The 17,473-nt window shown below is 37.6% G+C and overlaps 1 protein-coding gene across 1 annotated transcript in view; it reads right to left on the reverse strand.

The window, feature by feature from the left end:
• The window catches only part of LOC106094496 (frizzled-2), an 870,788-nt gene that overhangs the window by 560,268 nt on the left and 293,047 nt on the right, over positions 1-17,473 (reverse strand). The window contains exon 4 of the mRNA XM_059361204.1: positions 7,977-8,078. The gene's annotated coding sequence lies outside the window, so the exon portion shown is untranslated. The remainder of the gene's footprint in view (positions 1-7,976; positions 8,079-17,473) is intronic.

Genomic DNA, 17,473 nt, shown 5'->3' on the forward strand with positions numbered 1-17,473 from the left:
TTTTGGCAAAGTCAAATCCATTATCAGTGCTTATCATTTCAGACGCACATGAAAGGACATTACATGGTGGTGTTACTTTGACCATGTCCTATGTGAACAGAAGGTACTGGATAATCTCAGGAAACCAATTGGCCAAACGTGTTATAAACAGGTGTTTGAAATGTTTCCGTTTTGCTGCGAAAACGTCGCAGCAGATAATGGGTAATTTGCCACAAGCTCGCTTGATGATCACTCGCCCATTTAAGCATAGTGGCGTCGACTATGCCGGTCCCATAACTATTAAGACTTCGAACTTGAGGTCTACTGTTACCTCAAAGGGGTACATATGTCTTTTTGTGTGTATGGTTACCAAAGCCATACATCTAGAAGCAGTTACCAGCCTGACGACAAATGCTTTTCTTTCTGCGTTTAGACGATTTGTGTCGCGGCGCGGTGCTTGTACCGATCTCTACTCAGACTGCGGCACGAATTTTGTTGGTGCCTCAAAAGAACTCCAAGTACTTTTTGAAAAATCTCAGAAATCACTGCCCGAGGAGGTTCTTCAGGCTTTAAGTCAGAACTGTACCACTTGGCACTTCATTCCACCTGCCTCACCAAATTTCGGTGGTCTTTGGGAAGCAGGTGTGAAATCCGTGAAATACCATTTGAAAAGGATTATAGGCGAGCGCATTCTGACATTCGAAGAGCTCACAACACTACTATGTCAAATAGAAGGTTGTTTGAACTCTCGTCCTTTATGTCCTTTATCTTCCGACCCTTCGAATTTTGAAGCACTTACTCCTGCGCACTTTCTTGTTGGTGAGCCAACGATTTGCATACCAGAAGAATCTCTGTTGGAAACCAACATCAATTTACTTTCTCGCTGGAAATGTGTGGAAAAAATGAAACAACATTTTTGGAAAAGATGGCGAAATGAATATGTTAATCGTCTTCAAGCGCGACCGAAATGGCTCAAAAGCAGATCTGAACCTACTATTGGCGATTTGGTGCTGGTTGTAGACGAACGGTGTGGACCAGGTCAATGGCTACTTGGCCGCATCGAGGAAACACATCCTGGACCTGATGGACGTACACGGGTGGTATCAGTTCTTATTAAAAACAAACTTGTAAAAAGACCAATTTCAAAAATTTGTTTACTTCCAGAAAATGCAACATCGCTTGTCGACACAAATATTAAATCAACTGCCTAACTACTAACCCCTCACCAGAATGGACCACTTGTGTGTATACCTACCCTTCAAGGACGGAGCCTACCCTCAAACGCTATGAGTCGGAGCATAGCGGAGGTATTTCCTCGACTAAATATTCTCCCAACGATAGGCCGTCTACCAACTATTATCTGCACATAAGAACATTCGTCCTTCAGGGGGGAGAATGTTGGCAAAATCATATATTTTCCCAACCCAACATTACATTAACGTTTCATCCCATTCACCACCAAACCGTCATCATAAAAAAACACACATCACCACGTTATTATTATTATTATAGCCATAATCATGTATGCAGTTTAATATTCAGTAATTTGAAATACTTATGTTTTTATCGTAATTAATTATTATTTGTGCGTATTTATTCAAATACTCATCAGTATACGCAGTTTGATCTTTGTGCGTGCTAATCTGCTTCGGTGATAACGATTCCCCCTTTACCGATTAAATCTTACCTGAATCCCTGGCAGCTTGTGCGTCGCACCTTCCCCCTTTGTCATTAACGATCGGGTGTTTTAGTATAATACATCATGCCAAGCCCTTTGGGAGTTAAGAGTTACCAGTAAGCAGATTAGAATGCAAATCAGATAGTCTCTCCCTTCCACCACCGGTTTTGCTACTTTGGTGGGCGTTCGTTGCTTCTAGCGAAACTATTTATTCATATGATCGATATGTAGAAACAAATTTTGCTATGTACTTATAAATATAACACTTTAAGCTATTTAGGTATTTTGTAAATAATAATTTTATATACTTGAAAGTAATTTCTTTTGAAGTCCCTTAGCTAGAATTTTGTGTGAAGTCGATCTCTTCTTTTTCGACCATCGAGCAGACAACACTTAAGTATTCAAGCTTGTAACCCTTTTTACAGCCAAATAAAATTTGAAACCTTTTTGTTTTTTGAGGAAAGATTATTTTCTGTGCTTTATTTCTTTGAAAGACGAAAGGGAGTTTTTTTGGTGATATTTCTTTACACCTACAGACATGTAAGCTTTACGTCCTTTCTAATCAAAAACATGGAATGCATTGTGAACACCATGATAAAGAGTAGGACACCCAGCGAACTGCACAAATACCAACAGCATGACTATGTCAAGGGAAGGTCGATGGAGACTGCCCTGCACGAGGATGTGCATAAAATAGAAGAATCCTTCGATGTCAAAACGTACATCCTGGCGGTATGCATTGACATCGAGGGGGCTTTTAACAATGTGCGGACCAGTACCGGGTGGACCCGGTCCTTAGAGACTGAATAAACTATCAAAAAGGTCTTGCATAAGGCATATGGGCTAAATCCAGAGGTCTCAATGTTAACCCAGAGAATACTGAGATATGGATGACGAAAAGGTGGGCCAATTTAACGCACCACATTTCCTCATCGAAACGATTTCGATATCTGACCAGGTCAAACACTTGGGTGTGATCTTAGACAGGAAACTGAATTGGAAGTGTCACATTCAGGAGATGGGCCGTAAGCTCGAAATGGGGCTTGAATCTGAGTAAAGTTAACTGGCTCTACAGGGGCGTCATTAGATCAATACTTACTGACGCCATAGTAGTTTGCTGGACTGCTATGGAGTAGCAGTGCAACATAAGGACCATACAACAGGTTCAGAGAACATGTTGTCTTGGCATAGGCGGAGCGATGAGGATCACGCCCATTAAGGTACTGGAGACTATTCTAGAAATCCGAACCATTGACATACAGATTAAGGGTGAGGCAGCCACTGCGGCTATGAGACTTAAGGCGATGGGAGAATGGATTGAAGATGGGAGCAGCTCATACCATCGCGGTATAATCGAGGCGACGATAGGAAACCTAGGAGGAAGGGAATCTGTGCCTCAAGGTCGGAAGCAGACCTCTAGGTCGAGTGCGAGGCACTGCTGCCAGCGAGGCACTGCTGCCAGCAAGGCACTGCTGCCAGCGAGGCACTACTGCCAGTGAGGCACTGCTGCCAGCGAGGCACTGCTGCCAGCAAAGCACTGCTGCCAGCAAAGCACTGCTGCCAGCGAGGCACTGCTGCCAGTGGCACAGTCTTGGATTGACGGAAGCCTAGTACTACCATCTGGAAGATCATGTTACATGGATGGATCAAAGGACAGAGTGGGCCTGCGGGTCCACATTGAAAAGCCAGGGACTGAGATCTGTTTTAGACTGCCTGACCCAATTACGGTCCTGCTGGCGGAGATCCGGCCGATCACGGTACGCTTGAAGTGGTGTGGTGCTAACGCGAGGACGTCAAGTGTGAACATCTTTACGGACAGTAAAATTGCCACGAACAGTCTTGCAATGAAAGAAGGGGATTAACACCTTCTCGGAAGATGGCACAATCCGCATCGTTTGGGTGCCGGGCCATAACGGAGTAAGGGGGAATAAAAAGGCAGATGATTTGGCGGTGAAGGCCAGAGGACTGCCTTCAATAAACTTGGTTAACCCGTAGCCTTTCCAAAATTATGGCTACTAGAGTCTAAAAATGTCATATCGGATGAAACATATATATATATATATGTTTACGCTATATCTTAAACTGAATCGATTTTGATAAAATTATGCAAACATTTGTAAAGGTCGGATCAAAATGAAGGCTACTAGTGCCTTAAAATGCCGTATCGGATGAAATATTGAGTTGCCCAAAAAGTAATTGCGGATTTTTCATATAGTCGGCGTTGACAAATTTTTTCACAGCTTGTGACTCTGTTATTGCATTCTTTCTTCTCTCAGTTATCAGCTGTTACTTTTAGCTTGCTTTAGAAAAAAAGTGTAAAAAAAGTATATTTGATTAAAGTTCATTCTAAGTTTTATTAAAAATGTATTTAATTTCCTCTAAAAAAATCCGCAATTACTTTTTGGGCAACCTAATATGTATGTGGGAGCTAAATCTAAATCTGGACCAATTATGTTCAGAATCAATAGCGTTCGTCCTTGGTCCAAAAAATTTACTTGTGGTAAATTTTACGATTATCGAACATCACAAGAATATCGAATATCGTAAGAATAGGAAATAAAGGGTGATTTTTTTGAGGTTAGGATTTTCATGCATTAGTATTTGACATATCACGTGGGATTTCAGACATGGTGTCAAAGAGAAAGATGCTCAGTATGCTTTGACATTTCATCATGAATAGACTTACTAACGAGCAACGCTTGCAAATCATTGAACTTTATTACCAAAATCAGTGTTCGGTTCGAAATGTGTTCAAATTTTGACAAATTTTGTTCAGCGATGAGGCTCATTTCTGGTTGAATGGCTACGTAAATAAGCAAAATTGCCGCATTTGGAGTGAAGAGCAACCAGAAGCCGTTCAAGAACTGCCCATGCATCCCGAAAAATGCACTGTTTGGTGTGGTTTGTACGCTGGTGGAATCATTGGACCGTATTTTTTCAAAGATGCTGTTGGACGCAACGTTACGGTGAATGAACACATTTCGAACCGAACACTGATTTTGGTAATAAAATTCAATGATTTGCAAGCGTTGCTCGTTAGTAAGTCTATTCATGATGAAATGTCAAAGCATACTGAGCATCTTTCTCTTTGACACCATGTCTGAAATCCCACGTGATCTGTCAAATACTAATGCATGAAAATCCTAACCTCAAAAAAATCACCCTTTACATTTTGGAGACGAGAGGCGCCAATGAGGATTTTATTTTTGATACATGGTTTCTTCGGGAAACTTCTTAGAATTGTATGTAGTTTACGGGGCCACCGTAGCGCAGAGGTTAGCATGTCCGCCTATGACGCTGAACGCCTGGCTTCGAATCCTGGCGAGACCATCAGAAAAAATGTTCAACGATGGTTTTCCCCCCCTAATGCTGGCAACATTTGTGAGGTACTATGCCATGTAAAACTTCTCTCTAAAGAGGTGTCGCACTGCGGCACGCCGTTCGGACTCGGCTATAAAAAGGAGGCCCCTTATCATTGAGCTTAAAAACTTGAATCGGACTGCACTCATTGATATGTGAGAAGTTTGTCCCTGTTCCTTAGTGGAATGTTCATGGACAAAAATTTGCATTTTTTTTTAAATCTACCCGTCCTAATACATATTCTTGATAATCCTCACATTCTTGGTCGATTTAGCCATGTCCGTCCGTCTGTGTGTAAAAATTACGTGAAGGAGTAAAGCTATGTGCTTGAAATTTTGCATAAATTAGGATTTCATAAACCGATATCGGATCTGCACTCCTTGAGCCTCTAGAGGTCGCAATTCATATTCGTTTTCGACTGCCAATCTCAAACAATTGTTTTGTATTGAATTCCAACAACAACAAGTATGGTTCAAATCTGTTCATAACCTGATATAGCTGCCATATAAACCGACGTCATACTTTCCAACAACTGTGCCAAGTATGGCTCAAATCGAATCATAACCTGATATAGCTCCCATATAAACCGATTTCGGATATAGACTTCCTGCGCCGATAGAGGGCGCAATTCTTATAAGATTTGGCTGAAGTTTTGCATGAAGCGTTTTGTTCTAACTTCCAACAATTGTGACATGTATGGACCAAATCGGTTCATAGTCTGATATAGCTCCCATGTAAACCAATTTCGGATCTTGATTTCTTGAGCCTTCAGAGGTCGCATTTCTTTTCCGATTTGGCCGAAATTTTGCACCGAGAGATTTATTTTGACTTCAATTTGGGAGATCGGTTTATATGGAGGCTATATCAAGTTATTGACCGATTTGGACAGTACTTAGCACAGTTATTAGGAGTCATAACAGAACACAACGTTCAAAATTTCAGCCAAATCGGACAAAAATTGCGAATATCCAAGTTTGTGCTTAGCTGTTAGAGGGGAAGGCTCAACTAACGTACCCAGAATCAGAGCCATTGGAGAGTAGGTTACGTAACAGAGGTGGCATTTTCTACGTTTTGAAAGCGAAAGCACAGTGGAGCGGGTTTGATTGAAAATTTAGCTCAGGTAAGGAAAGAAGCCTCCTTTTTATAGTCGAGCCCAAGTGGCGGCCGATTCGTTCGCCAAATCATTGAAAACTGCTGATTTCATAAAGGGAAAAGGGACGATCATTTCAATATGGGGCTCAAATGAAAGGTATTCGGGAGAAGATTTCGAATCTGGCCTACAAAATCAGATCGAAGTATTGGGGGTCACAGATGTCACCCCTCAAAAACTCCATTAGACCCATTATGACTATACGATACTTGGCTGAACCGATTTTCTTAAAATTTTCATAGATTGTGTAAGTTTGTCTGGACGCACTGGTTTAACTGGTGTAGGCGGACCCTCCCCTTTACCGCAAAAACGCCACCCATATCCAAAATAGTCCGACACAATAATGGTATCAAATGGTATTTGGGTTCAAGTACCCAGCCGGGTCCCCTTTCCCCCAACAACAAAACTCCTCTCAACAGATGTATTCGAATTTCACGTCAATATGGGACACAAATGATAAAGTATTAGGCAGTAGATTACACATATGGCATAAAATATTAGGTCCAAGTAAGGGGAGGTCGCCCATCCCCACATACCCCCAAATTGGGCATATTAGCCGACCATGGTTATATGGGACTCAAATGAAAGGTAGTAAATTACGAATATGACTTTAAAATTTGTGTTCAAGTCGCGGAGGCGCTTTTCCTCCTAAAGATGGTCAAATGTGTTATTTTACCCATTATGACAATATGGGACTCAAATGAAAGGTATTTCAGAGTAGAAAACTAATTTGATATCCAATTTTGAAGCCAAATACCCCCAAATTGGGCATATTAGCCGACCATGGTTATATGGGACTCAAATGAAAGGTAGTAGGGAGTAGATTACGAATATGACTTTAAAATTTGTGTTCAAGTCGCGGAGGCGCTTTTCCTCCTAAAGATGGTCAAATGTGTTATTTGACCCATTATGACAATATGGGACTGAAATGAAAGGTATTTGAGAGAAGAACACGAATTTGATATTCAATTTTGAAGCCAAGTGCATCCCCTAAACTGAAATTTATTTCCGTTGGGAATAAAGAACGAATTTGATTTCTTTTTTCAGTCAAAAACATTTGTTTTTGTTTTAAATTTTGTTGAAAAAAATGAGAAATTTAAAAGGTTTGCTCTTTGTTACGTTTTTAATTTTTTTTTTTTTTCATTTTTAATTTTTTTTTTTAATATTTTGTTGAAAGAAATTAAAAAAATTAAATGTTCGGAGCCTAGGTCAAGGAATCTTCCCATAGTCGGAGTCAAGGAATTTTCCCGTAGTCGGTGTCGAGTAAAAATTGCTCGACTGGCTCAGAAATAACCAATCTGAAGTCGCTTGACATTTAAGCTACTACGAAAAGAAAAAACTTTGACTCTAAAGCGTCAAAGAGTTGTAGGTGTGGCTGATTGTCTTTTCGGCTTGGCTGCTCTTTGGGCCTGTTTATTCATTTATAAACTCAACCATGCCTTCTGCACCCCTTATGTTTTGTCGCTTCGTCAGCGCTCTATTTGCTATCCATAGACTATCTGTCTGTATGTTTGTCTGTCGAAGTGCTTGAATGGCTTTGTGTTTCTAGTTTCACTTTGATGTGTTAAATATTAATTGCTTGTAATTAAGGGTGGTTAAAGCTATCCTCTTATTGTGTGTGAGTGTATTTGAGCTTCTTGCTTAGTTGGTTAGTTACTACCGCCCTTCTTTCAGCACGAAGCTCTGTTGCCTTGGTGTGTCTGTGCGTTTTGGTCCCTTTGGCTTTGGTAGATGTCTAATCGAAATTTGTTTCATTATGCATGGAATAATTAAAATATGGAAATGTGATATGATTTTGTCGGTACATACCTTTAATGGACGTTGTATAGTTTGTGGTTCTCCTTGTTATTGTAGTTGTAGTTAATCTTCACTCCTATGGTCGATGTTGTTGTTGGTGTTGGTGAATTAAAGCTAGAACGATATGACAAGAATGGGTAAGGCAATATAATTAAAGTTCATTAGTACGCACAAAATGAGTATCATTTGTATTAATTTATAAAATTTAAAAGCATAGTTTTAGGTGAAATCTTTTACCGGCGCTATTTTGGGTGTGTGCCTGTGTACGAAAGTGTTTTGTAAGAATTTAACACTGATGTATATGGCATGCTTTTCGGGGCGGCTGCTAAATGTCTTTGCCAAAGCCATGATATTAACTATGGCCATAACCATAATGAGCATCATTATATTATGCAAATTATTTGCATTACAAGAAAATTGTAAAATTTCATAGCATATTTTTCGGGTGGGCCAGCTTAGAAGCAAATGAGAAGTGTAGAGATTTTTGCACCAACACTCAATTTAACAAAACAATAGAGGATATGAAATTGAAGGCTGTTTGGCTGTTTGGAAGAGCCAAGACGATTCTTGGGGACCACATGAAAATTTCTCGTAACAATATTCTCTAGGGCAATAAGCTTGGCTGACTTTAAAAATTGTTCGTGTTGTTATGGAAAATAATAAAATTTTGAACAAGTTAACACGTACTTAGTTCGGCCGGGCCAAATCTTGGGTACCACCCACCTTAACTCAGTTCGTATTTGAATTATTTTACATCATTCAAATTCGTTGAAGCTGCTATGGTCTCAAGTAGTCATGTATCTGCATAAAGATCGGATCATACTTGACACGGATGTTGAAATTCATAGCAGAAGTCTATGTGTCAAATTTCAGCAAAATCAGGTGGAAATTGAAGCTTCTAGGAGCTCCGGGAAGTCAAATCCGGGAATCGGTTTATATAGGGTCTATTTAAGTTTAAAGACCGACTACAACCATGTTTGGCATAGATTTGAAGTCAAAGCAGATGAAATTTGAGGCTTCCAGGGGCTCAAGAAGTCAAATCCGGGAATCGGTTTATATGGGTGGTATACCAGTTTATTGAACGATTTGCCTCATACTCGGTACTGATGTTGGGTGTCAGAACAAAAGTCCTTGTGCCAAATTTCAGCCAAATCGAATGAAAAATGTGTTCTCTAAGGGCTGAAGAAGTCAAAACTGGGGATCGGTTTATATGAAGCCTATATCTAAATATGAACCAATATTGCCCATTTGCAATCCCCAAACGACCTACATCGATGAAAAGTATCTGTGTCAAATTTCAAGCAGATATCTTTATTCGTTCGAATGCTGTCATGATTTCAACAGACGGACGGACGGAGGGACATGGCTAGATCGCTGCAGAATGTCAAGACGATTGAGAGTAGGGTCTAAGATCAACATTTCAAGGTGTTATGACAATCAATTGAAGCTTTAAAGTATTACTTGAGGCAATACAATTTTCAATTATTATAGCATATCTTTAGGCGACATGCGCTATGTAAAGACTACGGCGAATAGGCACAACTTAAAGAGAACTGTAAAATGAAATGTTAAAAGTCTATCGAAGAATAAAACACCAAGCCAATGGCTTCGCTATTGATCCAACCACCTACATAGACAAAGAAGAAAATCTGTTATCAGGTACAGATATTAAGAATATTGAAAGAATTTTTCCTAAGCTGCAGGGATTCAGAAGGCCACCGTAGCGCAGAGGTATGTATGTCCGCCTATGACGCAGAACGCCTGGGTTCGAAATCTGTCCAGAACATCAGAAAAAAAATTACGGTGGCTATCCCCCTCCTGAAGGTGAGAGAGGAACTGACGCCGGAGAGCTTCAGTGGCGTATATTAGGCATACCTTAAAGGCAGGTTGGTGGAGACGACCCTTCACGAAGTGGTACGAGAGGTTGAGATGTCCCTCCGGCAGAAGGAAGGAATACACTATAGCGACTTCTTGGATGTTGACAGAGCATTTAAAAATGCAGAGATAGGATTAATATTCGTCGCACTAGACCGCACAGGATTCACCCTATTATCTCCCAGTGGGCTGATGGGAGATAGTGTGGTCTGAAGGCGGGCGACAAGAGAAATCAGTTCGCGTGGGGTGTTCTCGATGATTCTGTGGAACTTTGTGATGAATGAAAACCTATTGGATCTCGGCGGAGATGGCTCGAAGATAATCACTCATGCGGGCGACATCGTGAAGCTGGTCCCGGGCAACTTTCTCTCGGCAATTAGCGAGATCATGGAAAGGTCACTGAGGTTGTCGCGATGGGCTATCAGATATGCGTTGAGGACCAACCCAAGGAAGACGGAAAGGGTGTCCCTCACTCGCAGACACAAGATAACGGAGTTTAGATTCCTGTCCTTGGATGGGATAATCCTGCAGCTGTTGAAGAAGGCAAGGTGCTTTGGCATAGTTCTCGATTCGAAGCTGACCTTGAAGAGGAATATGGAGCAAAGAAGCCGTAAGGCACTGTGTAGGTAGAAGGTTGGGGGTAACCCCCAAGATGATTTATTGGATGTATACAGCCATTGTAAGACTAGTACTGACATATGGGGCACTGGTATGGTGGTACGACGTCTATTGATATCCGCACCGCAGGTAGGTCTGGAGGTGATGCTGGATATTTAGCCCATTAGGGCTTGTATTTAGAACTACTTTGCCAAGGTCGAGCTTAGCCTGAGGAAGCTCCGCATGCTGAAGGTGGACAGATGCGGCCGCAGTTCCATCCTAGATGCTATTGATGCGGAGGGTGGACTGAGAAGGATCTCAGACTAACTGGCATCGGTACCGATTGGTATTACGACATTCAGTATTCGTTTTCCCGCGAGGGATGAATAGAGGTCGAATGCTGGGTTTGAGGGAAATGAGACTCGACCTTCACTGAGGGCCCCAAGAAGGAGTCAGGGACTGAATTGGGGGTCTTCACCGACGCACTCAATATCGGTACGTCTCTGAGACTACCGGATGAGTGTACGGTCCTTCAGGCAGAGGTCTGTGCCCTCTGCGACAAGCAGTGGCATAATATGCAGAATTTTGCATGAGGTGTTCTATTTGACGATCCAATATGTGTGCAGAATTTTATGAAAATCGGTTTTGATGTAGATGTAGCTTCTCTTATATATTTTAGCCGATATATGCCTTAAAAACTGCGGTGACCAGAATTTGGGTCGTATTGATAAAACAGCTTGTTGTTCAACTCGATATTTCAGTAAATATTCAAAATAAAAGTCTGACAAGGTATAGACAAAGGTTATATTTATTAAAAACAGTTGATAGATAGTTGACTGCGCCTAGAGAAACTTTTTATTTTATTTTTTTCGTTTCAAATTTGTAAAGACACCCGAAAAGTATGCTGTAAAAATTTAAAAAAGAAATTCTTGATTAAATATAACCATATGCATTTTTTTTACACATGGTCATTTTTAATCAAGAATTTTTTTAAATTTTTACAGCATACTTTTCGGATGTCTTTACAAAGTTGAAACCAAAAAAATAACATAAAAAGTTCCTCTAGGCCTTATGACAGAAATTTAAGAGAAGAGAAAAAAGTGAACTATTTCAATTTCAAACAAATAACGGAATTTCATTTTGAAAGAGTTTTCTGACAAAAACTGCTGGAAAATAAATGTTCAGTCATATTTTTATGACAATGACAATGATCTGCATTAAATTTTATTTCCAAATTATTTCAATTTCAAACAAATAACGGAATTTTATTTTGAAAGAGTTTTCCGACAAAATTTTCTGGAAAATAAATGTTCAGTCATTTTTTTATGACAATGACAATGATCTGCATTAAATTTTGTAATTTTTTCTTTGCTTAAATTTTTTTGATTTTAATGGTATTTATTTATTTTTTATTTTTTTTTTTTTTCAAATAAAACAAACAAATAAACAAATCTCTTGTCAGTATAAATACTGTGAAAAAAAGTATTTTTTAACATACGATAAGGAATTTCCGAGTTAGAAGTTAACGAATAAAATTAATTTTTCGTTTTTCCTAAAAATATGCAATATTTTTAAAAAATAATTAGGAATATTTCAGGAAGCTACATGAAAATCCCGTAGATTACATTGTTCTTTGATTGTTCCAGGATTTTATTTGACCTTTTACTAGAAATAAAAAAAAAATATTTCCTATCCCTGTAATAGTCTATAACACAAAAATCCAATGAAGTCAAATCATAATATTGAATTTTTATTTGCCAAATGGTAGCATTTAATCATTAATTTCATTGTTAAATTCTTACAGCATACTTTTCGGATGTCATCACAAATTTAAAACGAATCAAAACGCTCAATGACCATGAGACAGAAAACAAAAATAACATAAAAAGTCTATCTAGGTCTTGTGACAGACATTTTGAAAAGGAGAAAAAATAAACTCTTTCAATTTCAAAAAATCAACACAATTTTTTTAAGTGACTTTCCTGACAAAAATAAAAGACAATAAGACATTGCGATCTGCATTAAATTCCATAATTTTTTTTTTTTTGTTTAAAATTTTTTTATTTTAATTGTTTTTTTTTATTTTTAATTAATTTTAATTTTTCATACGATAAGGAATTTCCGAATTAGATGTTAATGAATTAAATTTATTTTTCGTTTTTCCTAAACGTATGTAATGTTAAAAAAAATATTAGGAATATTTCGGGAAGCTACATAAAATTCCCGTAGGTTATATTGTTCTTTGATTGTTCCAGGATTTTATTTGACCTTTTACTAGAAATTAAAAAAAAAATATTTCCTATCCCTCTTAAAGTCTTCCTTCCCTCTCCATTTTATTGAAATAGCCTGTAACACAAATATTCAATGAAGTTAAAACATAATATTGAAGTTTTATTTGCCAAATCGTTATTTTTAATCAAGAATTTTATTGTTAAACTCTTACAGCATACTTTTCGGATGTCATTACAAATTTGAAATTAATGAAAACGCTCAATGGCCATAAGACAGAAAACAAAAATAACATAAAGAGTTTATCCAAGCCTTGTGACAGACATTTTGAAAAGGAGAAAAAAAAAAAACTCTTTTAATTTTAAAAAAATCAACACAATTTTTTTAAATGACTTTCCTGACAAAAATGAATGGTCAGTCACTTTTTTATAAAAATTAAATTTTGACCAGCATTCCAATATGCATTACACTTCGTACGTTATTTTGTATTTCTTATTTTCCCACGTTTTAAGTGTTTCAAATCCCGATAAGGGATTTCTGAATCAGAAGTATATGAATGAAATTAAGTTTTCTTTCTTTCCTAAAAGTATTCAATAATTTTGAAAAAAAAAATAAGAATATTTTTTTATATTTAAAATTGTATTTTTTTTTCAAATATTTCGTGTCAGTATAAATACTGTGAATAAAAAAAATATATTTTTTTTACATCCGATAAGGAATTTCTGAATCAGTAGTTAATGAATTAAATTTATTTTTATTTCTTTCCTAAAAGTATGCAATACTTTTTGTAATAATGAAATATATTTTTGAAAGCTACATAGTAAACTCGTAGGTTATATTGTATCTGGACTTTAATTTATTGCGAATACTAGAAATTTAAAACATTAATTTCCTATTCTTCTTTAAAGAATTCTTCAACTCCCCTCCCCCCCTTCTCCTGCCATTTCATGGCAGTTGTCTGTAACATAAAAATTCAATTATGTCAAACCATAAAATTGCATTTTTATTTGTCAAATAGTCATTTTTAATCAAGAATTTCTTTGTTCAATTTTTACAGCATACTTTTCGGGGGTCGTTAGAAATTTAAAACGAATGAAAACACCTAATGGTCATAAGACAGTAACAAAACAAAAACATAAAAAAAACTCTCTAGGCCTTATGACAGCCAGCATTATTTTGATGTTTTGCTGTCTTATGATTCCATTCTCAAGATATTTGGAATACTTCAAAGTCAAAGGCATACTTTTGGGGCGCGGGCAAGTGAATGAACAATGAAGAAAATACCAAAGCATATTTTGCTTTGCCATCGAATTAAAAATGTTTAGGGATTCTTGCAAGAAAACAGAAACAACTTTTTGCTGGTAAACAAGTTTTAGAAGAAACATTTACTGGTCTTTAAAACTATTCGATTTTATAATTTCCAACAAATATCTCTTCATTACTAGATGGTTGGTTCATTTTCCTTTTGGTGTGTGTGTGTGTATTTTTAGTTGTCTTATGCTGTCTACTTTTTGGCAGCAGGAAATTCGACAGGACACAAGAAAAGCTATCAAAAGCCAAATAAATTGACTATTAGAAGTGATGTTCACTTTGGAGATTTTTGTTCGACTTTATTCGTTTGTTGTTGGTTTGGACAATAAGCAAAAAGTCGTGGGACAACTTCAAAACTTGTTGGTGGAGGTAATGGTGAGGCCGGGTGTTGGCTTCTCTATGGTATAGAAAGAAAGAAACTTTGGAAAATGAGAAAAAATGGCGTCAACTCGAAAAATGCGACAAGCAGAATTTGGGATCACTTACATACAAACTACAGCCCCCCCCCCCCCACAAAAAAGGCAATCAAACATAATAAATATTGTTTAAGAGGGCGTATGTGGCAGCAAACGGAAGTGAAATGGAATAAGAAAACCAAACAAGGATTCTAGTTAAATCTTTGGGCAAAAGTAAAAACTCATAAAAGATTTGTTGTTTTTCGATTTATTTATTTCACGTTTATTTTTCTGTTCGAAAACTCTCACATCCTTAAAACCACCATTACATGGTGGCACCATTTCAAAGCACTAACAAAAAGTCGTTGAAAATTTGAAGGTTTGTTAGGCTTGTTTCCTGATGCCGCTGGTTCTAGGCGGCAGCAGCAGGAAGAAGTCGAAAATTTACTTGGAAAATAAATTTGTATAGACAAGGAATGTATGGCAGAAATTAACATTTCTATGAGCACATTGACAAGTGGTAATAAATCTTATGAATAGATTTTTTTTTTTTGGGTTTTTTTGTTTGTTTTCATTTTATTGTTAACATTATATAATAAACAACGAATAGAATTTTCTGGTCGGAAGATGGTAACAAAAGAAAAAGGAAACAAGTGAGAGCTTGACAAATTCGGCCGGGCCGAATCTTATATACCCGCCTTGTAGGGGCTCAAGAAGAAAATTCGGGAGATCGGCTTATATGGGAGTTGTATCATGATACTGATCGATTCAGACCATATTGGACATGTATGTTGAAAGTCATGAGAGAAGAAGTTGTACAAAACTTCTGCCAAATGGGATGAGAATTGCGCCCTCTTGAGGCTCGAGAAGTCAAGATCCCAGATCGGCTTATTGGGCAGATATATCAGGTTATTTACCGATTTGCGTCATACTTAGCACAGTTATTGGAAGTCATAACAAAACACCACGTGCAAAATTACAGCCAAATCGGATAAGAATTGTGCCCTCTAAAAACTGAAGAAGTCAAGACCCAGGATCGGTTTATCTGGCAGATATATCAGGTTATGAACCGATTTGAACTATAGCGCAGTTGTTAGAAATGATACGAAAACACCACATGCAAAATTTCAGTCAAATTGAACGAGAATTGCGCCCTCTAGAGAGCGTGCTCTCGACAGACAGACGGAAGGACGGACATGGCTAGATCGACTCAAAATGACATGACGATCAAGAATATATATACTTTATTGGGTCTGAGGCGCATATTTCGAGGTGTTACAAACAGAAAGACGAAATTAGTATACCCCCATCCTGGGGTGGAGGGTATACAAAAGAAAAAACTCAAGATTGCTGAATTGTTATGCTTTGTAGATTAACAAGTAGACAACAGCAAAATGGTTGAATAACAAAACGCCTGAAAATAGGCAACGAAAGTTAATTTTTTTTGCCCAAACGTCCTTTAAGGCAATAATAAAGGCAGGAAGTAACAAACAAAACATTTCGTAGAAGGAAGACCTAAAAATTTCCAGCATTTGTGAAGCTTTTATTTTTGTTTTGTTTGATATTATAATGAAAAACTCATGTTATGTGGGATTTGGTTGTTTTTTTCTTAAAGTTATATGTTCTAAAATAGGCTAGAAAAGTTTTTTACGCCACTGCGTCTGCCAGAAAACTATTTCCTATAGAAGATGAATGAATTATTGTGGAGTTATTGGTGATTCGGAGACGTTAAAAAAAAAAACTTTAAGTCCTAGGAGGATTTCTTTGGCTTGTAGTTAAAGAAACCCTAAAAGTAGGCTATGGAAAACTGTAAGCTCCTATTGTGTTTATCGAAATAGGGATTGAAATCAATCAAAAGGTATGAGAACAAGAAGTAAATAGTGGTTTATGGAAAGGAAAACAAGGTTGTTTGAAAATGTTGGCATTTATCTACGCCTTACATTAGGCAACAGAAAATATTTCCCAAACTTCTTTCGCACGAAGACACCGGAATCTTGGAATAATGAGTTAGATCGAAGGCTTATCATTGCAGAATTTATGGTAAAATAAGCCATGAGGGGGTACAAACCATTTAAGTCACCCGAATATGATGGAATATTTCCGGCGTTGCTACAGAATAAGGCCGATTATCTGGCACCCATTTGGTCACTGTTTTCACAGCGTGCCTAGGTCTTTTATTTACACCCAAGCCCTGCAAGGCAAGTTTTGCGACATCAAAGACCTACAGAGCTGTATGTATTTTTTTTTACTAAAAACATGGAACGTAGTGTGGATACCATGATAAAGAGTAGGACATGCAGCAGCAACACAAACAGACTTTAAGCAATGGGCGGACCGACACACTGATCAATCCTTAGACCAGTATCGGATGCACCGGGTCCTTTGAAACTGGATAAACCTATGCTAAGGAATAGGTGGATACATTGTGGGTCCCATGACATAAAAATAAGGGGAATGTGCTACAGGCGGACATTTTTGCCACTTCTATGGCTGACTATCACAAACCACGGGCGGACGGACATGGCTAGATCGACTTAAAATGTTACGACGATCGAGAATATATATTCTTTATGGGGTCTTAGATGAATATTGTTGCTATACGGCACGCTGTTCGGACTGGGCTTAAACAAGCAAGCCCCTCATCAATGAGCTTAAACTTCCATCGGACTACACTCATTGGTATGAAAGTAGTATTCCCTATATTACTATTGTATGCAGTTTTAATAAATAAATTTGTGTGGAGTTTAATTTCTTTTAATTTTTTTATTTATTTTCAGGTGTGTTTTTAATTTATTATTTTTTATTATAGCATACTTTTAGGGGTTGTTAATATTAATTTTCTTCTAATTTGTATACATTGCCTATTAAACTTAACTTTTACTTATACTACTTTTATATTCTATTAAAACGTTTTTTCTTTGCTTTGTTTTTTTCTCTCAAAATTATAGCATACTTCTGGGTCCTTGTTTCCTTTATAATCTTGAAAATTTCTGTTGCATATTTTCCTTTACATTTCTCTTGTTATTAAATTGTATGGTTACAAAAGTTACCAAAGTTCTCACTTTAAAATATCTCTTTTTATAAATCCTCTTGGTCTATTTG

The sequence above is a fragment of the Stomoxys calcitrans genome, chromosome 1 (genome assembly GCF_963082655.1).
Source record: "Stomoxys calcitrans chromosome 1, idStoCalc2.1, whole genome shotgun sequence".
Lineage (NCBI taxonomy): Eukaryota > Metazoa > Arthropoda > Insecta > Diptera > Muscidae > Stomoxys > Stomoxys calcitrans.